The sequence below is a fragment of the Stegostoma tigrinum genome, chromosome 43 (assembly GCF_030684315.1).
Source record: "Stegostoma tigrinum isolate sSteTig4 chromosome 43, sSteTig4.hap1, whole genome shotgun sequence".
Taxonomy (NCBI): domain Eukaryota; kingdom Metazoa; phylum Chordata; class Chondrichthyes; order Orectolobiformes; family Stegostomatidae; genus Stegostoma; species Stegostoma tigrinum.
Genome location: NC_081396.1, coordinates 3,440,485 through 3,467,219, shown reverse-complemented (window position 1 = coordinate 3,467,219; position 26,735 = coordinate 3,440,485). Strand labels below are relative to the sequence as shown.

General features: G+C 38.8%; 1 pseudogene; it reads left to right on the top strand.

The window, feature by feature from the left end:
- Window positions 1-1,955: 1,955 nt before the first annotated feature.
- Window positions 1,956-24,400, top strand: LOC125449144 (Ig heavy chain C region, membrane-bound form-like; annotated as a pseudogene).
- Window positions 24,401-26,735: the final 2,335 nt, after the last annotated feature.

The following is a 26,735-nucleotide window of genomic DNA, read 5'->3' as shown; positions in this document are numbered from 1 at the left end:
GTTATAGTCTCCTTGTTATAGAAAATATATCATTTATTGGAGAGTGTTGAGAAAATCTTTTCCAGGAATTTGCTTGGATTCGAGGGCTTTCGTTGGAAAGAGAGTCTGGATGAACTGAGACTTCTTCTGTGAAAGCTTAGGAGGTGAAATGGTGTCTTTATAAATGTTCATAAAATCGTGAGGGGTATAGATAAGATTAATGACAGGTGTCCTTCCCCTGGGATAGGCAAATTACATAGTTTAGGATTATTTTAAAGGTTGGAGGAAAAGGTATTTTTTTCAAAATTCTTCCGATCCAGGAGCCTATCTTAAAATCATGATGCACTGAAGCGATCCTCCACGGGATAGTGCATCTTGCCATAGTGTCTGAAAATGTGCAAATATTTCCTGACACAAGAAAGTGACACAATTGAAAAATAAACTTTTCTCCTGCGCTGGTGCTTGGTTTGTTTGTTTATGCCGAGTTGCTGGGCGTGTTTTGAAACTGGTTTTTAAACAAGCAGTCAACAGTAACGAAAAGAAAAATCTCAGATTTTCTCCAGAAACTGCAGATTCTTCTATTAAATGATGCTTTGAAATCCAGGATCTTTTTCTGCAGTCGGCCCAATTTCTGCCAGATATTGTGCTTTGCAACTTAAAGCCATATGAATCAACTCAGATAAAACATCACTAACCACATTATAATTTGCCATTTGCACAAAACGATCTTTGTCTCTCAGCATGTCTTCTTTGAAAAAGGTCATTGAATACAACATTCACTGGGTGGCTATGAGAAAACTGGAAATTTACTGTACGCCAGTAATTTTTTTTTATTCCATCCAAACAAAGGTCGTTCGAGGTTCTTAAGCTGTTTATTAACTATTTGAAAACTCTCTAATGTGAAGTCAATGGATCTAAACTTGCTTTGCAGTGATATTCGTTATCATCTCAAAGTACATTTTGAAAATATGGTTGGTTTTAGCTCGGATGCCTTGTCGCACCATTCTCTGAACTTTTCAGTTGAGTGGGCCCTTTACAAATGTATGAAGCTGGTGTAATGTAATACTTACTTTTTACTGATGACTATTATTTAACAGGACCCCTCATAGCTTCCAATGACCTGTTTGTGGCCTGCATCAGTTTCAATTATTGTATACTCTCTAACTGACGATACGGTCCAGATGTGCACACATGGTTGCCAGCAGTTATTTGGATGCTGCAGCGATTTTTTCTTAATTTATCGACTGGTCTGTTTTGATTCATTGGATTACCTTTCAAAAATCAATCTGAGTGTAATGTTTGACTGAAAACTCACTGTTTATTTATCAGTAATGCAGCTTTGCTTGACTGTGCATTTTCAAATGATTATGTTCGACTGAACCAATTTGAAGAAGATTAAAGGAGAGATGTTCTGCAAGAAAAGGAAATTTATCTCATCTCTGAGTGTAAACTTTTTCATCACATACAAAGTATTCTAAACATAATCATTGAGGACATGATCCACATTCAGTTGTCAAACTTGAATTTAGAAACACCTCTTCTGAATTATATGCTATTTTGTTGTGTGACAGTGATCTGGAGTGTATACGAAAAGAGTCAGCAATTTTATTAGCTGGTAATATTTTTAATATTTATAAAAGAATTATCTGCTTGTCAATGAATTTCAAGATATAAAGAGTTTTATTTTCCAATTGGAAATTTTACTGCCTGAAATAAAAGAAGAAAAGTTGTCATCTGAACCAGAACTGTAGCTGTTTAATATTACTTTCATCGCTAAAAATATGTCCAAACAAGATGTCCAGCCGAACAAATATCCCAAGATGGAAAGATGCCCATGCTTAACAATAAACTCATGTAAATATATCAGCACCATCTGTGAGGGCTGTGGTAGGTGGTACGAAGATCTGGTCACAGCCTCCAGCCAACAGGCGGAGCCTCAAAACCTGCCACCTCTGATAAGCATATAAATTCTGGTCACTGCACCTTCATTCAACACTCCTTGATTTGGGGTGTGGTTAAAAAATTCTTGACAGAACCTTTTCTCCCAAGTTACCAGAATGACAACGTCGACGATTTTTCTCAGTTTGTTTCTGACTTTCTTATCCTGTGAGTACTTTTTTTTCTCCAAGTTTCTGTGTGTTATCTTTCACGTGTTCACCTAGTCCTGGAATGTAAAAGATGTACAAATCATTTCATCAGTAAAACTTGTCATATTTTATTTTCTTTTTGAAGGTGTCCAGTCGGAGGTTACTTTGACTCAGCCAGAGGCAGGGAACAGCCAACCTGGAGGCTCCCTGACACTGACCTGTGAAACCAGCGGGTTCAATCTTGGCAGCTACTATATGGCTTGGGTCCGGCAGGTTCCTGGACAGGGTCTGGAGTGGTTGGTTAGCTACTATACTTCATCGGACAATTACTATGCGCCAGCGATTAAAGATCGATTTAGTGCGTCCAAAGACACTTCAAACAACATCTTCGCGTTGGACATGAAGAGCCTGAAGTTCGAGGACACCGCCATCTACTACTGTGCAAGAGACCACAGAGTGAGGAACAACGGCTGGACATGTACACAAACAGCACGAGGAGACACTTTGCAGATACAACTGTAAACTAATCGTGAGTACTTGTCTTCAATGTGACATTCACAACTATAATGCGACGTAGACCTCAAAATCCTTCTGACAAAACTATTACAGCGGAAATGAACAATTAAAACTTACAAAACAAGCAATAAAATAAAGTCTGAAGTATTAGGCATGGCGTACGTACTGCTAATAGTTCCATAAATGAAAGACTTGAACATTATGCTGATTTGATTTCATCTGTATCCTCATGAAATCTCTGCTAATTGCATTATGCAAGTTATGGCATTCATTCCTCAATGATCAGTACTAAATCTCTATTCCACATTAAAATTGAGGCAGAATATGGAACAAACAATGAGGCAGCTTCTGTGCAGGTTTACATCACTGTGATACGACAGTGGGTCACAGTGATGTGAACAATGGCATCGTCGTTCAGAAACCACTGGCAAGTGTTTCGTTCAAATTGGCGACTACGACCATAGCAGGAGGGACAAATAATATCAGACTTAATTAAAATGCAGACCAATAAAGCTCATTTGTATGAATGAACAGAATTCTTCTACTTTCTTCCGATAGACCAACACGTTAAACATACACCAAACATGAAATTATATTGCAAGCACCTTTAAAAATACAATGGGAAGTAAAATCTAAACTTTTGCACTGCATCATTTTTAGAGGAGCCTGAACCAGTTCTTTTTATTTAGGATTCAGTGAACATGGGTATCTGCATTTTATGGTATACAGCCCACCATAGTATTTGATATCATGCATCTCACAGTGACCTACTGGGGTAGCACAGCCAATATGATCAATACATAAACACGTTCATCTCTCATTGTTAGGAACTTGGTCAGTAATTACTTTTTACAAACTATCTGAATGTTCAGTTCAGTATCAGTTCTGTGGGATATTATCGAATACCACGGTTGAATTTGTAAAAACGGCGATAATTATTGATAATTAGTTGGTGATATTGACAATCACTTCATGTGTTATTCTTAGGAGTGTACAATATTAGAATCTGTTATCAAGAATGAGCAGACTCCATTTGCACAATTATAACGTAATGAAGATTTGTTGTTATTTTATTTTGGCTCAAGTTATGATGATTTAAAATAATGACAGTTTTTGCTTGTTTTGTGCAGAGACAGTTACTGTGTGACCCAGTCCATGGAATGTAACATTGTGACTACTTCGATTACTGGGGACAAGGAACCATGGTGACTGTGACTTCAGGTAAGAAACCTGAATGTTCCTATCAACCGTTATGTTTGTTAACTGTCTATTCATTTGATTAATTCATGATTCAAATGATACACGGATTCTGTCCTGAGTTTAGTTTTGTTCCAATTGTATTTTCTCCATCGTAATTATAAAATTCATTTAAGTCCAGGCAAATAACCAAAGTGCTGGTGAGTGATTCAGTTCTTCGGCGGCTCTCTCATTTTTATCAGATGGCAATAGAGTTTAGCTGGGTTAATTGAAAAAAAAGTGCCTGAAACAATACAACGTTTAAACAATGATTAATGCCAGTGAGAACAAGCTTTACGAATTTAAAAATGTTCAAAAACAAACATTGACAAAATGTGCTAAAACATTATTGTCAATTTCTTCAATATATTTCTCCTACATGTGATATTTGTGTTGTGCTTGTACTTTGTGGTTTAGAATGTTAATTTTCTTGATGATAAACACGTTAGATTCTCTCTTGACATTTCATTCTGTTGATTTGAGTTGATAGGTTTGAACAACTAAAATGATTGTCAATAATTTCAGTCAGTTGATTTCAGCTGATTGTATTCTGAGTTTGTTTTACTTTATTCTTTTGACTTGAGTTGTTCAGATTCTGAATTTGTTTTATTCGATTTTGTTGAATTAATTTGATTGCATTCTGTTTCTCTTTCGGTTGAATTTGTTGTTTTGAGTATGTTGAATTCTGATTCTGTTTTACTTGACTCTGTTGAATTGAGTAGTTGGGATTTTCATTAACTTTGTGGAATAGAGCTGGGTTTTAAATGGGTTTCATGATTTTCTGTAATTGGTGCTTTCTTTATTTCCCTGTTGATAATGTTGTCCACTTGGATTACATTTAATTACTAAAATTTGCGAAGTGCTTTGCTTTTCCTGCATCTTTTCTGCTTTTGTTGAACTTATTTGGCGCCATTGGTTGATTGAAATCATTATATCCATTTGCAACTGTCTGAAAACAGACTTAACATCGACAAACGGAAGGTTCAAGGCATATAAAAACAACATTTAGTGCAGTCAGAGATAGTAGGAACTGCAGATACTGGGCAATCTGAGATAACAAGGTGCAGAGCTGGATAAACACAGCAGGCCAAGCAGCAGCATAGGAGCAGGAAAGCGGATGTGTCTGGCCTGAACCCTTCTTCAAATTTCTGAAGAAGGGTCTTGGCCCGTAACATCAGCGGTACTGCTCCTATGATGCTTCTTCGCCTGCTGTGTTCATCCTGCTCGACACCTCGATATTTTAGTGTATTGATTATTTTAAATCAGTCTAAATGTAAAATAAGTAAAATCTGTTCTTACTAGCCTCAGATAAATGCAATCTGGAACTTACATCTTAAAATGTCGAATTGATCAACGTTCACAACTGAGAATAACGTTAATATAATGCACAATGAAAATGTGCTAATATGCGTTCATTAAACTAATCTTGTTTTGACATTCAAGTCATGAATCGATAGATGAATCTAGCTGCTCTGCTGCGCAGTGCTCACAATTTACATGACAGACTTGATAAACAGGTTTAAATAAATTGAAATACAGCTCAAATTTTATTTTAAAAATGTGCTTTGCTTTATGTATTGTTACACAAGTCACCTTGCAATCAAGGCTGCTGCTCTGGCTTCTTATTTGTATATAAATTAATGATTAGCTGGTTAATGGTGAGCAGCTTTTATGGATCCCAATTTGAGATTTCTTCTGTGATGTTACAATTCTGCTGAAAATGCCTGCGGAGCTATTTCTGCTGCAAACACACGCCTCTCCCTTAATGTTGTGATTTGGCTATTTTTCTTCTATTGAAAAGAGAAAATGCTTGGGGGCATCAAAGTCGTAATATTTGTGAAGCGATTTCTGATTTCTACATCAAATTCGCATTGTTTACATGGTTGTCGAAATGGAACTCTCCAGTTTCCCAATCTAATGCAATCCGCATTTGAGTTGAAATTTCCTGAAGCCAAATATTAGGTGAAAGGCAGATGGCAAAGGTTTGGAAATTGAGGAAAAACAGATAACCTGTGGAACACTTTTTACTGATATGTAATAGTTGCAGTATAACCTATTCCATGCTTTGCAATCAGCTGTTTAAATCGTAAGATCTTTCCTTGCATAGTTTACAAGTCACAGAGAAAGACGAACAGAATTTCAATAATATACTGTTCTATTCATTATTGATGTTGAACAAAAATGCCATAAAGTTGATCAACAATCATCTTTCAATTCCGCCATATATTACAAACAAGATTTTATGGCTGGAAAAGTTAATTGGCAAAGGCTAATCATTAATTCTTCCAAACCCTTGGATGAAGAACAGATCTAATTCACTATTTTGATCATTTCACAAACAACTTGTTTTAATTAATTGTTATATCCCTGATTAAGCTATGTTTGTGGGAATAAAAACAAATTTTAACTGAGCGAAATAATTGGCACGGTGTTCTATGTTTTCCCAATTCAGGTTGTGTAAATATGTAGAGTTTCGTTTTACAACGTCACATCAACTCAAAAGTCACTCGTTTGGACACAACTGATGTCAGGGATTATGTGGCCAAGGTTAGAGTTCGTATGAATTAAAATTGTCCAAGCATGAACTCATCTTGTGAACACTTGCTGCAAATGCAGAGAATGTGTTATATATCAATGCGTTGGGGCATCTGAAGAGTTTACCATTTTGCAGAAGAATTAACTGCAGTGGATTAGAACACATTGTATATTTCAAGCAATAAAATTGAGTAATATTTACTTCAATGAATATACTTGACCAACTGATGCAACTTAGCCATCTGAAGAATATTGTTCATATTAGGAAAGTGTGATGATCATTTATTTCGACATCAGGTAAAGTAGGCAACTCCCGGCAGAAACATATTCTAAATTCATACATGTTAAAGACTTCTCATTCATTGCAAATCAGTTCATAAGAAAACTAAATATCCGTTGCAAAGCAACCCTGACAGGAAATATTTACCTTAAGTTATTCAACAGAAATTGTTTTCCACAATATTGTGCAAATTGATTTTGTATAGTGCGTGCAAAATCTCCAAATTTAAAGAAATCTTTTAAGAATACGTAAAATTAATTTCGAACATTTTCTATTTCCTCTTGAGCTTTGCTTAAATTAGTGAAATTTCTCACCTCAAAATTTGGTTTATCATGATGATTTATGAAGTTTATTAAAGGAGAATGTATTCTCTGGTCTATTTGAATGTATTCCCATTGACATTTTTGCTTACCTCTGACTAGTTTGTTTTATGAAAGTTAAATTACAGTGAATCTGTGGTCTTGAACGTTGTAAATTGTCTGGTTCAGTCTGCTGTATTTGAAGCAGTTGAATTTCATCTATTGCTTCAAAAATGCTTTGATCTGCCGGTAAAATAACATTTGATTGGCGCCTCAGAAATGAAAACCCTGACCAAATCGCTAAAATCAGAGCAAAAAATTCTGAAATTACTGCAGGATTTTTGAAATCGATTTTTAGCAATAATTTGTCTGCCTTGGGAGCTTTTTGATTGAGTGAAATGATTGATTGAGTGAGGCAGTGGAAATAGCGTGTTGTAAATTTTATTCCTCACTCAGCTTTCCGTGACAAGTTAGGTGGCACAACGTAGAATCAGAATTTATTTTGCATCTTCTTCTTGGAGTAGCTATCGTGGGCTGTTCGTGCGACTGTTAACGATAAAAGTACACTTCAAAATATTTTTCTTTATTAAGTTATAGCGGATAGTCTGGTGCAGTAACACCCATGATTCTGTTGGAAAGGGACTTCCCCAAGGTTAAAATCTAGTGACACTGTATTGATCGAAATGCAATTCCAGTTTATTTCAGTTTTATTCCAGTAGTTCTTGTCGAAATTGTCTAATTCAGAAGGACTATCAAAGAGCGTTAGAATAATTTTTGAAATTCGTGAAAAGACTCTATAACTATGCCTGGTTGCTGAAAGGAGTTAATAGATAACATTGTTTATGTACTGTCAAACAAGTGGGCTCTATTGTCCGAGATAGTGTCGAGCTTTTATATTCTGGTCTCTTGCAGTGCAGTGGTGGTGACCCTGAATTTGAGATATGTGGCCCGTGTTCAATTCCAATCTGTTTCAGAGGTACATAATACCACCGCTGAATGGGTTAAATCGGAGAAGAAAAAACACTGTAATTTCTGTCGGTGTTTTCAGAATTTCAGAAATAGAGTCCTGATTCAAAACCTGTCTAAACAGCAGCTGGGATTGGGTGGGGCGTTGGGGGAGATCGATTTAATTTAAATAAAAGCAATATTTGCTCTTGGGATTTGGGTGATACGAGTGGGGTTAATTCAGTTACTCCCAACAGAAATTCCAGTTGTTGACTTAATCATCTATCAATAATATTAATTTAAAAATCCTCGTATGAATAGACCCCCAAAGAATACTTGAGGTGACAATGTTGAGCCTGTTTTATTTTTTATCAAACCAACAAAGTACCTAATCAGAATAGTTTGACTGTTCAGGAGGATGAATTTTCCGCTGAATCCAACACTGAGAGCAAATGGTGGCAGATTTTCAGACAACCTTTCGTTTGTACCTCAGTTTGTCCATTACGTCTCGGAAGCATCCGTTTTCCAGCAGAAGCCAAACAAACTTACTCAAAGCCGAACTGAATTGATGTTTGTTCCCATACTAGGAAACATGAACATAATTTGCTAAAGAGTGCTCGAAAAATTATCTTTGCATTTTCTCTCCTCTGAATTTATCAGACCGGCTGAGATTCTTCAGTAATTTCTGGTTTTATTTCAGGCTTCTCACATTCAGTTTGTTTTGATTTTTCGGTAAAAACATGCTCGAGGTCAGTGGAACAACTTCAGATGTTCATCGAGAAAATGTGTTATAGTAAATTAAGAATGTTCAGTGATATTTAGTATCAGATAATCATTGAAAGTGAGTAACCCAATCTGCAGCCGTGGTTTCAGGACAAATAGTATGATGAGAATCAACTTTAAATCTCTGACAATTTCCAGTTCAAACAGCACAATCAAGTTCGTCAGACCATTTTAATGAAACACGATATTTCGTTATTCCAGGCAATATTAACATATGGTTACGATGTTTAAAATGAGGAAACCTTCATTTCCATTAAATAATGTAGCGACAGTTCTGTTAATTCAGTGAAAACATAGCGGATTAACACAGAAGGATGCTGTTTGGCACGTGGTCCCTGAATGGGCACTCAACAAGTCCCTCAAATATATTTCAATCCGTCGAATAGTTATTTGTGTCTCTAGACTTACCTGGAAGTGTCAGAACTCTTACATCTCCTTCCGAACTTTGTAAGCACCAGCCGACTTGAATTGCTACGATTCAAGTGGCATTTGTAGGTCTACAGTGCTGTTAGAAAGTGATTTTAATAACTGTGGTCCTGAAATAGGAAAGGGACAGAGAAATATTTGCAAGTGAAACCAACTGTGATTTGGAGGTGAAGTTTCAAGTGAAGCACTTGCTTTCCTCTCCGTCCGGTGTCCTCAACGTCAACAGTTTTGGGACGTGCTGCCGAGAGAAAATGTGAGGATACTGATTAGAGGCCGATGAAGGTCTCTTGGCACATTAAGAATGTTTGTCCATTCATGAGATCATGATATTTCTTGAGTGCAACAGTCTTCCTAACACCCCATAAAATTTTACTCATTTGTTTACTGTTCACCTGGAGCGTGGGGAACCTCTTGAATATTCTGCCAAAGGAAGTGATTGAGGCTAAAACATGATTTTTTTCAAAAAATTGTTAAAGGAAAGCGTGGTTATGAGGGAAAATATGAACAAGACACAATATTCGGCATTGAAACTTGAAAACAATGAATGTTCAGCAAGTTTGTGATGTCAACAAAATGGGTCATAACGTGGTCGATGAAGAGCTTTTTTTAAATGTTCAAAGGGATCTTGATCAGCAGGATCAATTGGCTGAGGAATGACAGATAGAGTCCAACTGAGATGAATGAGTGGTATTGTATTTTGATGAGACAAACCAGCGCATGAATTACACAGTTCCTTGTCGGGCACTGGGGATTGTTGTCAAACAGAGGGACGTTCGGGATCAGGTCCATCGTTCCTTGCAAGAGGTATCACGGATAGAGTAGTGATGAAGGCTTTTGGCATGCTTTTGTTCATTGTTTCGAGCGTTGAGTATAAGAATCAACAGTCAATTGGCTGTACCCGACATTAATGAGTGATAATGGGAGCTGCAGATGCTGGAGAATCCAAGATAATAAAATGTGAGGCTGGATGAACACAGCAGGGATGAAAGGTCGAGGCCCAAAACGTCAGCTTTTGTGCTCCTGAGATGCTGCTGGGCCTGCTGTGTTCATCCAGCTCACATTTTATTATCCCGACATTAATGAGGCCACTTTTGGAGTACAGTGTTTAGGTTTTGTTGCCCTGCTGCATGAATAATCTTGCGAATTGAGAAAGAGTACAGAAAATATTTGCCGGATGTAACTGAGACTTGAGGTTTTGAGAGATGGAAAGTGATTGTTTGCTTTGGATGTTTCTTTGAATTTCGTGACTTTAGAAGATTTATAAAAGGGTATATGTGGCTTTATAAAGGTTTGTATAATCATGAGGGAAATAGAAAAGGGGAATAGCAAAGGTTACTCTTTCTTTCCATTGCAGAGGAGATCAAAACTAAATGCCATAGTTTTAAGTTAACAGAGATAGCTTTAAACGGGACCCGTGGGGAACTTTTTCAAACAGAGGGTGGTAGGTGTGTGGAATGAACTGGCAGAGGAAGTAGTAGATGCAGGTACAGCTATCACATTGAAAAGACATTTCGGCAAGTCCACGAACAGCTTTGGAGACACTTGCACCAAATGTAGGCAAATGGGTTTACTTTAATTTGTGAATGCTGTCGGCCTTGGTGATTTGGACTGAAGGGGCGTTTTCTACACTGCATGACTCTATAACTCTGTGGCCACATTATGGAGCATGCCTGATGTTCTCAGGTGGTGAGACAGTGAGGGGAAAGAGTGTGAGCTGGTCGGCTTTGATGTATTGGGTGGCTGCTGCATGAGCTGGCATGCATGTAGCTGGGCAGTTTAGAATCCAGGCAGATGACTATGGTTCCGAGGAACCAGCTTGACTGAGTGGTACTTGTAAAGTGAGGGGTCGTTTTAGTGGAAATATTGTCGGTGCCTCAAGTGCCAGACTGGCTAGTTGACAGGTCAGCAGTATGCGGGACTGTTTTGGGTGGTAGGTGATCACAGCAATGAATTGGCAGGAGGGCATCATACACAATGTAAACCTCACAGTTTAGCAAAGTGGCAGGCAGGAAACAACGGATGAGAAGAGAGGTGGGATGCAATGTTCGCAGCTTGATTCGGTAAGATGAGTGTTCAATGATCAAGGCCTTAAACTCATGTGTTGGGGAGTTGGATCCCCACGATAGTGACAGGCACTGTCAGGGTCAGATATAAATGGGCCATGTGCAGATTGGCAGAAGGGGAATGGATTGTAAGGAATCGAGAGTACATATCCAGCTGAGTAAATGATTATCTTGGAATGTGTAGTATTGTTTGAATGCGCTCATGCATTCCAGAGTGAATGGCGATGTGACAGTGTTGGGGTGATCAACATCAGTGGAGGTTCTAGGACAGAATGAGAGGGAGTGGATGTCAGACTGAGAAATTAGAGCTTTGCAGTGAATTCGGTGTCAATTTGTTAGTTAAAGCGCACACGTTAATTTTTTGAATCGTTCCTGCGGAATTTGCAGCTGACTATAGTTCACCAAAGTCTCTGATTGTCAATGGAGGACCGCTTATTTGCAGAGGCCTCCAGCATTCGGATAATTGCCCGTTATCAGTTTAAGCTTCCAGATAATTGGCATGAGGTCAAATATGACAGAGCTACTCACAGCTCGTGTCCTCTGATCCTTTGGGCACTGCTGCAATGAACTTCTTCTGAGAATAAATATTCTGACTTGCATTCACAATGGAAAATAAGTTTCACAACGCATTTGTGCCCAATATATTCCATCTCTCAGAAGACTGACTTTAAATACTTATCTTGTTAATGTTATTATCATTGATGAATCCCACATCATCAACATGCTGTGGGCTGTCATTTAAAATAAAAATGAATATGATTTACGATGCAAATGATATGGTACCAAGAAAAGGTCTGAGGCCAGACATTTTCGGCAAGGAATTTACCTGCTATCCCCAAACGCCGACTCACCAAGAAGGCACGAGACAGAAGTGTGATGGGATACTATTCACTTTTCTGGACGAGTGAAGCTTCAGTCGCGCTGAAGAAGCTTTGCACCATTCAGCATGATGGAATGCACTTGTTTGGCATCCCATTTATCAAATGCAATATTCACTCCTTTACTTCGAATGCAGTGGGACCGTTGTTGGTTCTCTGCTGGTTCCACTCTCGAAACACGGCCAGACTCCATCCCCAGCAAATTTCGAGCCCAGGACCTCTCCCACTAAGAAGGACGGGGCAGCAAATGAAAGACAACGCAACCAACTGAAATTGATTCTCTATGCTAAACGATATCGCCGCTTTTTCACGTTATTTCTGGGCCTACCACTCCCGTCCAAGCATAACTGAAAATATGTGCTTTGTAAGGTCATGAAAATTGGAAGAAAGCAACGGTACACACATCCCCATCGATAATTAGCAAAGGGCAAAGGTAGCTTCTGTTGACAGCAATTTCGAATCACAGGTACAAGTATAATCAACGAATGTGTGGACCAATTTTTGTTTCACACTGGGCAGCAATTTGCCTTTCATTACTTGTATTGTGATGCACATTGAAGTCTCTCCCATGAGCGCAGCCACTGCAAACATTATATTATCTATGTCTTCCAACTGGTTTTCAAATAGGAAGAACATTGAATTATCAGTCAAGATTCTGTGGCATGGCAGCATCAGACGATAAGAAGGGCCCTGCCTCACCCATTTCGTTTCTCAATTCAAGGCAATTCATGGACTCAGAAGTCAGTGTTGACATCTGTCCTGGAAACGTTACTCTAATGTTGGCCACTGCCCTGGAAACTTTACTTTAATGTTGAAATAATTGAAATTTATTGGCTTGCAAAGAACAAATATCCTTTCAGACACATCAAATTTGTATCATGTCAGGGAGGGATCAGTCAGAAAGCGTTCACTCCAAGTCTCGCAACCCAGCACGTCATAAAAGACTCTTCATATTCCTCACTCATCTTTTTATTCTGATTGTTTTATTGTAATCCTGTAAGTACAATTTATACAGTCACTTCTGAGGATCAGTCACTTTTAAATTCTTTGGGCACATGGCGAATCTGAGGTAGTATGAGATGACCAATTGCAGTGAACTTCCTTCCACAAGAGCAATCATAGAAGGGACAAGGCAATTGATCATTCACACAACTTTCATGATTGAGAAATGTAGACCTGGTAAATGAACAATGAAAATCTGTCTGTCTCTCTGACCCTCTCACTATGTCTCTCTCTCTCTCTCTCTCTCACACACACACACACACACACACACACACACACAGTGCTTTGGTTTTAATTCGTTTAACGTCTCCTCTATTCACTTGTAATCCAAATGAATGTCAATCTTCTTAATGGTAAAATCTTTCAAAACTGAATTGTGATGAGCTTGGAGTGTTCTTATTCCTTAGTGATAACATAATGGTGAAGGTATAAGGCGTGTTTCTGGAGATCGAAATAACAGAACAACAAATAACATGAACCAAAAATAAGCTGATTGTACGTTGCTATCAGCACCGCGATCGCTTTCAACCTCGAATAATTGTCTGTGCCAGATTTGCACATTCTGAGCGTATCTGCGTATGTTTCTAAAGGGTTTTCCCATTCCCTCCCACAGTCCAAGGATGTCCAGGTGAGCTGAAATGACCATTCAAAATTGCACACAGTGTCCAGAGGGATGCACACTTGGTGGATTAGCCATGTGAAATTCAGGATTTTTGGGGATGGAAATGGTTCTGGATCGGATGCTGTGCCGACTGGCAGTGTAGACGTGTTGGATTGAATGGTCTGTTTGCACTCTGTAAGGATTCTATGAATTAACAGAGTCTAACTTGCTTAATCTGGCATTCTTTCCCAGTGACACCGTCTTCCCCGATACTTTATGGACTAGCCTCCTGTGGGCACCACAGCACTGACAGCTCTGTGATTTTTGGTTGTTTGGCGATGGACTATTCTCCTGACACCACCAAAGTGACCTGGAAGAAAGGTGGGGAGCCGATTCCGAATGGAGTTAAGACATATCCATCGGTGAGAAACAAGAAGGGAACTTACACCCTGACCAGTCAGTTAGTGCTCACCGAAACAGAGGCAAAATGCGAAAAAATTATCTGTGAGGTTCGACACAGCGGATCCGACACAAGCACTGAAATGCCATGTAAGTGTTGTGGGAACCAGGTAAACCGATGTGTGTGCTTTATGTGAATAGGGCATGATTCTTTGCACTTTTCACAGAATCATAAATGCACAAGAGAGAATGACCTTTGTCCCATCTATTAAATGCCAATCTAAGAAAACTACACAACTATTCTGATACAATTTACTAACACAGGATCAATTGCCTTGTTGATTTGACAATGCAAGTATTTGCCTCAAAGCTTCTGATATCGTTAGGGTTGCAGCTTCAACATGACTCTCAAGCACTCAGCATCAACTCCAACCTTGTCTGAATGATTCATTCCACTCGAAACGAGAGGATGATTTAAATTACAGAGAAAGGCTGAATAAGATGGGGTTAATTTCCCCGGAGAGTCGAAGACTAGAGACCTGATAGAAGTTTATAAAACTGTGAGGAATATGAACATAGTGCACAGCCAATGTGTTTTCGTTGGGATATGGGAGTCCAAAGCTTAGAGGCCAAAGGTTTAAGTTGAGAAGGCAAAGATTTAACAGGGGCCATCCAAAGGGAGACATGTGAACCACGTGAGATGGCAGAGGAACTGGTGGAGTAAAATTACAACATTCAAAAGTTATCTGGATGTGTACAAGAACTGGAAGGCTTGAGAGGGAAATGTGGCAAATGCTGGCAAAAGTTGTCAGATTATTTGGGATATCTGTTCACAATGGACGTGTTAAACCGAAGTGTCTGTTCCCAAACTGTACATATCTACGACTCTGTGACTTTTTGGCAAGTCTCTGAGCGATAAGCAAGAGGTAGGCATGCAGAAATCTCGCGCATCTCAGGATTCCACTACTTGCAATGTCAAATCTTACTTTTTTTCAGCATGCATGCATCACCTCACACTTTCCCAGAAGGATTTCTATTTGTCATGATCAGCCCATCGAGTCAACTTTTTCTTTTTCAAATCTCCTATGCTGCACAATTTTTGAGGTCAATACTTCCGGCTCAACAATTTTCGTTCCATCTGTGAGACTTCTGGTCAAATCTTCCAAATTAAAGCCTAAATTGTTGGTAGACATCACAAACAGCAACAATATTTATGCTGAAACCCACAGGCCACCACGAGGCAACGACCTCCAGTCACAAAAACACACCACGACCATCACTCTCCAATTCCTGACACTCAGCCAGTTCTAGATGCAATCAAATTTCCTCAGATCCCATTGCCTCTTAGTTTTGCTATCATCTACCCATATTGTCAATCTTTGAAAAATTCCTACATGTTCGTTCGAGATGACGACACCTCAATAAAATTTGACAAGTTTTTTTTTTAATTAAACTCTTCCAAATGAAGATTAATTGTGTTTATTGGAATTGCTTCCAACATTTTTCCTGCGTCTGCGCCGAGTTTGACTGCCCCCGATTCTGTGGTTTATATTTTGCCCCCTTTTCCTCCGTGATACCACTTTGACTGACCCACAGCCATTTGGGCTATCCCCTGAGGCCAAAAATGGCTTCAAAATTATTGCCATCAGCTCAACCATTTCCTCCTTTTCCTCTGTCAACACCCCTGGGTACATTTCATCCAAACCGTAATACAACACAGAACATCCATTCATCTAATGCAGATTTCCTAAAACACATCACAATTATTCTCCATGATTTCTACACCCGCAACTTCACTTTAATCGTGAACTGCGACACAATGTATTCATTTATAATAGAACCGACGGGCTGTTAATCCAGGCAAATAATACTTCTCTTGCACTTAATGAGCCCTATTGTTTCCATTGTTATCCTTCTGTCATTAATCAACTTGTACCTCAGCTCTTTTTTTTATTTAACATATTTTACAATATTGTGCCAACAGAATTTTATGTTTTGTGTTTCTCTCTGAATTTCTCTTCTCAAACTTGCTCTTGCATATTCTGTACGTCTTGAGAGCTTCCACTGTTTTGAACATTCGATGCATGCCATAAGCTTTTTTTGAATGTCTTGAGATAATCCAGTATGGCTTTGGATGTCCAGGGCTCACTTCATTTTTCATCACATGTCCTTTCTTTGTTGATACATGTTAGCCTTTTAGTCTTTGCACTTCCTCCTTGAATGCACCCTCCTGTTCCAACTCACATTTACTATTAAATGTCCGTTCTCAGTTCACTCTGGTCAAATCGTACCCGATCATTACACGTTTGACCTTTTTATGTTTCATAATTTGGGTTCAGGCCTATTACTCTCACTTTGCAGAACAATATTGAATCCAATGAATTTGTGATCAATCTCTGCAAAATGCTTCTCCATTGATATATAAAGCACTTTTTCAGTCTCATTACCTAAAGTTAAGTCCACGTTCAGCCTCGCTTGCAAAGCCTCCAACGCACTATTTTCAAAAGCTCAATTTCACAAATCTGTTCCTTCTGGACACTTGAAACGATGCATGACCAGCCTACATTGGGGAAATCGCAATCCTTACAATCATTACCCTATTTATGGACACTTGTCTGACAATTTGCTGATGTATCTGCACTCATATCTCTCAGGCCTGTCAAGGAGCCTTTCTTGCGCTCCTCGCAGGCTTTTTGCTTTATTTTGGTTTTTTGGTCCTTTTCATGTGCCTTCATTTGAGGAGGTATCGACGATTTCGTTCCTCATTACTACGGAAGGCATACTGCTCGATATTACGACAGAAACCATCACCTCCTCCACCTCCCACCTCTGTTTCATAACTTTCTGTGACTCACCTGAAGGCTGTATCTCCAGTCATAATGTGCCGTTCCCCTCTCTCAACATATCTCTGTGATGTCAACTGCTTAATTTCCTCATTTATCTCTTCAACTCGTTGGAATTCTTTCCTTGATTTGATTGATGTGTAATTTCCGTTCCACATTGAGTACTTGTTGTTTCTTCCAATTTTAGGCCTTGATATCAACCTGCTGATCTTTCTGCCTGAATGACACCTTTTGCTCTATTCTGCATAAATAGTATCCTTGTAATGTTTCATCAAGTATCTATTAGCCGCAATGAGCATTGAAAGAGAAGAACTGACAATATGTGTTCTCAAATCAGATAACTTACACGATCTGTTTTCGAAAGGTAAAGGTAGTGCCCATCCAACTATTCTCGTAACTGTGAGTTCCAGTGAAGAAATCGAGCACAGAAAAGTTGCAACCATCGTCTGTTCAGTCTTTGACTTCAATCCAAAGCAAATCTCTGTGACTTGGTTGAAGAATGGAGGAGAGGTAAAATCTGGTATCTTCACTTCTGCCGTGTGTGAAACAAACGGAAACTTCTCAACGACCAGTCAGCTGAGAGTCCCTTATAGTGAATGGTTCAACAGAGCAGTCTATACATGTCAGGTCGACCATGAAGGGCTTATTCAACGTCAAAACATCACTGGGCCACAGGGTAAGAGATGCATTACTACAGAAAGAATCCTAATTCTGATCACTGATGCAAATCCAATACACTTACTGTATCAAGGTCAGTAAACAGCATGGGACAGTTCATAATCTGAGATCATGCAGGGTGTATCTCATTTCATTGTGAGTTTTCCATCACCATTGCTCATAATTCAAATCAGAGAATCATGCTTTCCACTATTTTGATGACACATGATCGTTAATTGGATTCATTTGTCGTTTGACAATACTTGGAGAGGTAGTGTGAATACAGAATCCACTGCTGGTTATGGATTCAAGGATAAAGGAATTGTGGGGTTTGAAGCCCTCGAGAACAGACCTCGGTTAAACTTAGAAAGCACTGAGAAACTGGGATAGGTTTGGTGTGGAGAAAATGTTTTCACTAAAAATTTGACAAGGGTCTGATGACACAGCCTCAAAGTCAAAGGGATGACCAGATAGAATTGGACCAAGGAGGAATATCTTTAGTCAGGGAGTGACTATTCTGTGGATCTCACTGCCCCAGAGGGCTGTGGAGGTCACGTCATTGGGAATATTTAACATAGAGTTCGATTGGCTGGTGCTTAGTACTGGGAGAAGGCGGGAGAATGCATTTGAGAAACATATCAGCCATGATTGAATGGCAGAGGAGACTTGACTGAATGAATCTTCTGGTTATGCTCTTTTGGTTTGAAGTCAGAAGATGACATGGTAAGGTATTAAGTGACTATTATTTGAAAATAAAGCAAATTGTGTTCAATATTTCGTTCCAAGATTAGGAATTGCCTGTTGACCTGGAGCATTTTCTTGATTTTTTTAACGTGTTACAGGGCTCATTAACTTTAATCATGGCACTAAAACAGTGACCAATTGAGGATACAATTTGATTAACAGTTATAAACTTGATCTTATCGAGCATGTTTTAGGCGTTTCCTGTAATTAGTGGCAATGACAGGACAATTTGTGCTGTTGGGAATGCCGCAATTGGAATGAATGGGCTCAGCATGAGAGCCAATGTATTTTAGCCTTGTTTCAGGATGGATATGTTGAGGCAGTGAGTTGTGGAAGGTTGAAATTTTTCACTGCAAATATCAGGTGAGTTTACACATCAATGTTAAACTCTCCCGACTTGACTTTTTTTTTCTGTGAAGAAATTTAAGATTGTCGTTCCCTAAATAAAGTGGAAGTAGAGCCCAATCAATGTCTCACTGAAGAGGGCGTAGTGGAGGGAAGTCTTGAGTGGACGAGTGTCCTACTCTATTTCGAAGGCTGTATTCTTTGTCTCTTTTTAAGGTCTTCTGCAAATTCGGCACACGAGGAATAATATTTCACGAGCTACTTTTGAGAACGATCTCACACCAATAATGCAACTTAATTTCCATTACGTTAAATTACATTGAATAGAATTTCCGTGGAAGCTCCATACTTCTGTAACATCGGAAAATATCCATAATTACACGAGGAATAAGAAACTAACTAGTTAGATTACAGGTTTGCTAAAATTGTTAATTGATTTGGCACCCACCATGACAAGCAGCATTTCCACACATGCCTTGTGAAAGGAAAAGAATAAATTCATTATTTTGATTGGAGGTTAGTTTTGCCAAAAGTATCAGTAGTTGGCCTGAAGTGAGACAAGAAATCTGAAAGGAAATTAGTCCATGGGTTAAATCGTGGTACCAGTGATGATTTTGTTTATTTACACAGGATTCATTTGTTGCAAAGCTGGTTTTCTTTGGTAGTAATTACACAGGGCATCTCATAGGTAATCAACAATGTTTTCACAAATCAAAATATATGAACAAAAGGAAATATCATTGCAGGAACAGTTCGAAGTTGCCCTCTCGAAAGTGATTTCTTCAAAGTGGGAGTCAATTGACTGAATACTGGTGTTTTCTTTCTCAAGAGGCATTTTTTCATTGATTCTGACTTCTGTTCCAATGTAGTTTCAGAGTGCCATGATTACACAGCTAAAATACTACCGCCACCAGTCGAACAGGTCTTACTGGAGGCGACGGTGACGTTAACCTGCATTGTGTACAACCTTCATTTTGAAGCCAACTTCACCTGGATGCACGACAAGAAGACTCTGAAATCAGAGATTGTTGACCAGTCCGGAGAGCATTCGGAAGGTGTGATCAGCAAGTTAGATATTTCTACTGAAGCCTGGCTGAGTGGGGATACATTTGAATGCGTGGTGAACAATCAGTATCTACCAACTCCACTGAGACACTCTATCCACAAGGAGAAATGTGAGTGAAGAAATGAATGCACAAAATATGCCATCTGTAGTTTAGACACCTTAAATTGTTAGAATGCTTTGATTGGTGATGAAGTAACACCACTGGGAGGATTAAAGATCATTTCCTGCCAAGAAAGCTAAGTAACTGATAAAAACAAATTGAACTCAAGGATGTTCTGTTGTGATAAGTCAAACAAATTGGGAGGAGACCTCGAGTTTTGTAATGTAAACACCAGTGACGACAAATGGACGAAATTTCCTATTTCTGGGCTGATAACATGGAGACCACGATTGACCGAAACGTTTTTTTTTTAATGAATAGAATGAATACCATTCTGTTTCTTTAAAAAATGAAAATGAATAAATCCCAACGTAAACATGGAATATTTGAATATTCGGTGAAATTCCAATATTGCTTCTTGAACTTTTAAAAGTAATTAATATTTGTTTCAAATATTCTGCAGTGATAAATCCGTTGGAGCCATCGGTTTCTGTCCTCCTGCCAACGACAGAAGACGTCTCCGCACAGAAGTTTGTTTCGCTCACCTGTTTGGTGAGAGGTTTCAGGCCCCGAGAGATCTTTGTCAAGTGGACAACCAATGACAAGCCCGTTAATCCCACTAACTATAAGAACACCGAGGTGACGGCAGAGAGCGATAACACCTCCTTCTTCTTGTACAGCCTATTATCCATTGCTGCGGAGGAGTGGGCCAGCGGTGCTTCTTACTCCTGTGTGGTGGGGCATGAAGCGATTCCATTGAAGATCATCAACAGAACAGTTGATAAATCCAGCGGTAAACCGAGTTTTGTGAATATTTCGCTTGCACTCATGGACACCATAAATTCATGCCAATGAAAGTCTCAAGGTTACACTTACGAATTAAATAAAATTAATAAACCATTTTCTTTCCTCCAATTGTGATGTAAATTGACAACAGTTTAATTGATTGTGTTTCCCACTTTTAAAAATATTTTGTCCTGTCAGTCGATGTTGGCAGTTAGCACGTCTATAACCTTTGCTTGCACAGTTAATGGTCCTTGCTCAGATCGGCCCTGTTCAGTGACAGAATGAAGTTCACTAATCGCAGGATTCTGCAAAATACCTAATCCAACCTAAATCACACTTTGACAAAATTTGGCAATGCCCAATTCATCGCAAATGAACATCACGAATTATGATTTTTATTTCCCTGATTCCTCAATGTCCCATGTCTGTAAATTTCATGCCAGCTTTAAACTGCTCCATTGCACTAACTGAGAATATAAACGTTAGAGACATTTAAAATTATTCTCTAAAAGAACAGTCCAACAAGATAGTACTGCTTTGGGCAAAAAGCATGTAGTGTTCAGAATGATTTGAATTTATGCTATTTTTATCTGGAGACTGCCAGGGATCTCGCAACAGTGCATCAGTCGACACAATTTATCTTCACTTTCATGTGAAATATGACAGGGAGAATGTTTTTTTTTTCTTGTCGAGCTGAGGGAGAAGAGAGTATAACAATTAACAGACTATCTGCTCAATCCCCTTGCCGAGTTTTCACGTTGTACGCCCGCTGCAATGTGATTTTGCAGCTTACAGGAACAATCACCTTCTTCCTTACAACCAATGATTTAAATTTTCCACACAACATACTTCCTTTGAAGCCTGTTGGACACGCTTGGTCCATTAATCATTTGTTAAAATTAGTTCTGCATCATTCAAAGCTAAACTGTCATTATTCCAAAAATTTTCCACACTTTTGAATCAAAATCCTGTACCCCGTGGACTCAGTTCTGGGATACAAACACCGAATGTCACTTTCTTTCACATGCCTTGTACATATTTTATATTCAACATTCCTGCATCAATCACAAAGTGCTTATGGATGGAAGTTTGCTCGCTGAGCTGGGAGGTTCATTTTCAGACGTTTCATCACCATTCTAGGTAACATCAACCATGAGACTCCGGTGAAGCGCTGGTGTTATGTCCCGCTTTCTATTTATGTGTTTAGGTTTCCTTGGGTTGGTGATGTCCAAGGAAACCTAACACATACACAAATAGCAGGGCATAACACCTGCGCTTCAGTGAAGGCTCACTGATGATGTTACCTAGAATGGTGACGAAACATCTGAAAACGAATCTTCCAGCTCAGCGAGCAAACTTCCACCCAAAACCTGAGCTATAAATCTTCTCAAAACTCCCTAACAAAGTGTTTATCTCCCCATAACGGCGAGAAATGTTCCCCACATCATCTGGATCAGATGTAATCAATGGTAATCGATTAAAATAGCTCAAAAAGGAAAAAATAACAGTCTGTTTTCAGACCTTAAACAAGCACAGATTCAGACAAACAGTCACAAACGCTCTAAAGACACGTATATACAAGCTCTCACTTGAAGGGACAAACATGTGTGCAAACAGAAATGCACATACAGATAAGCTGTCACGGATGGATACACACAGGCAGGCATACTTGCATATGATATCAGAGCTGTCGTGTACATTCTCACTAAAAAAGACCAAAGGCCAGTGCATAGCAGGAACACACCCAAATAAACAGTGATAACTGCACATAATCACGAAAAACGTAGACACACCTCAGCACACAAATGCTCATGAATGCATGTCCATTCACACACCATAATACATACGGACATGCATTTATAAACACACATACAAGATCCCAGATGTATCCTTCCACAGGTGCACTCAAATAGACATATATGAGAGCAACATAAATTTTAAACTCATTATTACCCCACTTGCAGAAAAGATAGCCATATGAAGAAAGATGCAGCTCAGTTACGTAATTTTAAACTATTTGATCAGCACAGAAACACGGTCACGCAGACACACAATTTATGAGTCTCAAATGCCGACTTCGAAGTGCAAAGTTCAAAACACAGTGGGATATTGGCAACAAAACGGGAATGGCACAACAATGAACATTCACATGCATTCGCACAAGAAATCGTATCAGGGAGATGGGTGAGGATGCATTGCCAAAGAAATCACGTTATCACATAAATATACACATCAATCAAAACATGAAGGTATATACTAACGGAACACATTTATGGAGTACACTCATGAAAATAATCTAAGTCTGGGAGTTTCGAAAAAATCGATACTTTAACACACATTTTCATTAGCACGACACAACATAAAAATCACAAAATCAATAAAAAGTAAAGATAGGTATCAACGAATGAAGTGGCATCTTAAGATATTATGGCTTACACTTCTGAACTGAACACAATTTACCTACACATGCACAAAGATGTGAATGAACACATCAGCACCAAGGTGACATGAACATGTTCAGTTATGCATAAGCTTCAACGTGAAAAACTGTGAAGGGAGAGACACTCATCACCACATACCCAAACAATAAAGCAAAAACACAGGAAAAGTTCACAAAAATAAAAAAACAACAGATCTTACTCTGAATCCAAATTTTGGTCATGATTTTTCAAGCAATTGAACGCATATAAATAAAGAAGATGAGTCATCACATTTGCACTCTTCTCCAATGATGACCACAATACTCAACTTTAACAGCTGCCACAGCCTGTTTTGAAAATATAATGAGCGAATTACTACAGTCATTCCCAAACAGTACACCTGGAATGATAACAATGATCATACTCTCCAAGAACATTTTAAATGCTAAAATGCTTCGAAATGTTCAGACATGGATAACAAAGGAAGAACATGTGAAATTAGTATTAGCAAGTTATTCCTGAGAGTAATTAACTCAATAAGAGACAGAAATCAAGAAACAAATTTGAGAACAACCTGACTGCTTGAAAAAATTGTAATGGTCCCTGATGACATTATTGAGAGAAAGATTTGTCATTTGGACCAATGGACAATCTAAATCCATTGTCTCGGTTTTATACTCATAGATTCGATAGATCGTAATTGGATTGAAGATTTTGAGGATGATAACGGCAACATCTGGGCAACAGCTTCAGCATTCATCACCTTGTTCTTCCTGAGCATTTTCTATAGTGCTGCTGTCACGCTGGTAAAGGTGAGAATAATGAAATCATTCACGCTTCAAACAGACCATTGTGGCTTGTGAAATCTCAAAGTGTGTCATTAAATTAAAATTAAACCCTGAATGCCCTGACCATCGATATTTAAACAATTCCCCAATCACTCTTTTTCAGGTCAAGTGAATGAATTTGCCACGTCATAGAACTTCCTGGAAGAAATTTTATGTTTATCGAGGCCACTGGGATCCAAATATACTATCTGTCCTTTTGCTGACACTAGCAGTGTGATCAATTCAGTTTATGAGTGTGTAACTCAGAAACTATTCAATGAGTTTTCCAAATTACCTTGTTTGATATCGTCAAGATAATTATTGTTGCAAAATTTTGTTGCTTCCCAATTGTTTGAAGTCAATTTGTGTTTTTGTTCTTTTCATTCCTAATTCAGAATTGTTCCCTGTCCTTTACATTGAGCCCATTTCTTATTTTTTCCTCTGGTTACTGTTACCGATGAGCGTAAAATTCAGAGTTCAGAGCTCATGCACTATCATCTCAATGTGGCATCGAGTCGTTATGTTCATTTTTGGTGATTTTGACATGGGCTTTTCGGTACAAAAGCTGTCTGAAACGGTAAATAAACCTTGAATGAATATGCACAAACCTTGAATTTGCTTAATTCTTTCATCAAGGGTCATCAGTAATGCTATATCTTCCCAAGTTTGTACAGCTTAATACTGATATCTGTTTTTGTTTCATGCAGTCATTTAGGTTAATGCTTCAATAACTTGCGACCCATTAATGTAAGCCCACCTTTCACTCAATATGTCTGAAGGCTTAATCCACAGGCTGAATGATGAGTGCGCAAAAAGTCACCTTTTGTGCTCCTAAGATGCTGCTTGGCCTGCTGTGTTCGTCCAGCTGCACATTTTGTTATCTCGGACTTTCCAGCATCTGCAGTTCCCGTTATCTCTGTTTCTGCAGACGTATCATTTTCCAAGTGCCATTCAGCAGCTGCTATATCAGCCCAAAATAACAATGCCATTCCTCAGCCTCTCTTACCAGCCTCCCTATTTATTTTTTCGCATCTGAATCCCAGAACTTCCAAAAATTATTCCTGCCCCTGAGTGACCCAACTTTCTCTATTGGCCATAACATCGTACTTTCAAGTACTGACTCATGCTCTCAGTTCATCCGCCTTATTTCTGAAACTTCAAACATTGAAGTATGCACACCATAAACCATACCTGTGTCCGCACTTTTCCTCCATCCAGTGTATATCTTTATTAACAAACTCACTCCCTGTTGTGTCTGTTGGAAAGCTGAATACCATGTCCACTGAATTACATATCCCATTCCCGATCCCCGCCAATCTAGGTTAAACCATCCCGTACAACTTGAGCAATTCTTCCTCCCAGGATATTTGTGCCCTTCCAGTTCAGGCCCAGCCCGTCCTTTCTGTACAGGCCCCACCTTCCCCAGAATATGATCCACTTATTCAGATAATAGAAATCCTCCTTCCTACATGAACCCTGTAACCATTTATTTAGATGCATACTCTTCCTATTCCTTACCTCGTTATCACGTGGCACTGGCAGTAATCCAGATATAGGTCCACGAATTTTTTGCGGACTTCAACTTCTAAACTGACTCCCAGCACTCATTTTTCACATTCTCAGTCCTTTTTTCTACCTTAGTCATTTGCAACGATGTGCACCATGACTGCTGGTTGCTCACCTTCCCACTTAAGAAACTTGAGTGACGCAATCCAAGATGTCACAGACCCTGGCACCTAAGAGGCAACATGCTTTCTGTTCATCTCGTTCGCGTTCACAGAGCTGCCTCTCTGTGCGTCTTACTATTGAATTCCGAACAACAATTGCTATCCGATTCTACCCCATTCACTTCTGTCTTGCAGGTCCAGGTACACTGCCAGAGACCTGTCCACTGTGGCCATATGTGGGACAGATTCCTCAAACAATATGTCGTGCATCCAACCTGATAACTTGACACGTTGGATCCAGTAATGCAGAAAGAGGCAAATTTGGTAAATAATGGCAGACTCTAACATTAGATTGGAACAATAAAACTTCACATTCAGTTGGAGAGACAGTAACTTGTGTTGGAAACAAGTTACAGAAGAGTAATTACAAAGAAATGAGGGCCAAGCTTGCTGGAATGGACTTCAACGAGTTTAGCAGCAAAGACGTATGAAGAGCAATGGCATACTTTTAAGATTTTAATATTTCCTGGTTCAGAGCAAAGATATATCCCAGTGAGAAGAAATGATTATCAGAAGGAAACAAGTTATTACAGTTACGGCGGGAAGTTAAAGAGATCAAAAAAAGAATAAAGAGGCATTACATTAAATGTCATCATTATGATAGGTCAGGAGAGTATTCAGATTGTTTGAAGAACTATCAAAAGGCAAACAAAAAATTAATGAGGCGTGAGGAGGAAAATATTGAAATTAAAATTGCAGATAATATTAAAACAGACAGCAAACGCTTCCTAAAATATATAGAAAGGAAAAGAAGGGCCAAAGTGAACATAGTGCCCTCATGATTGGAGCTGCAGAATGCATATTTCGGAACAATTTTGAAATAGACATTTTGAAAAAATACTGTGCATCTGCCTTCACAGTAGAATTCCAAAATGACTGAATATGCAAGGGCCAAATAAGGGTGAGGAATACAACAAAGAAAGTTTCACTGGGGGAAAAGAAGCACATAAATTAATAGAACTAAATATGACTGAGTGCATTGCAAATAATGAGATCAAATCAAGGATTTTAAAAAATGACAGAAGCGTTTGTTATGCTGGGTTTAATTTTACAGCAGTAATAAAATTTCGGAAAAGACTCTGATGATTGGATAACACCTTTATTTAAAAAGAAGAGGACAACATGAAGGGTGAGGAACGCCATTTTGTTTAACTTCATTTACTGATAAATGTAACCACAGTACATTTCAAT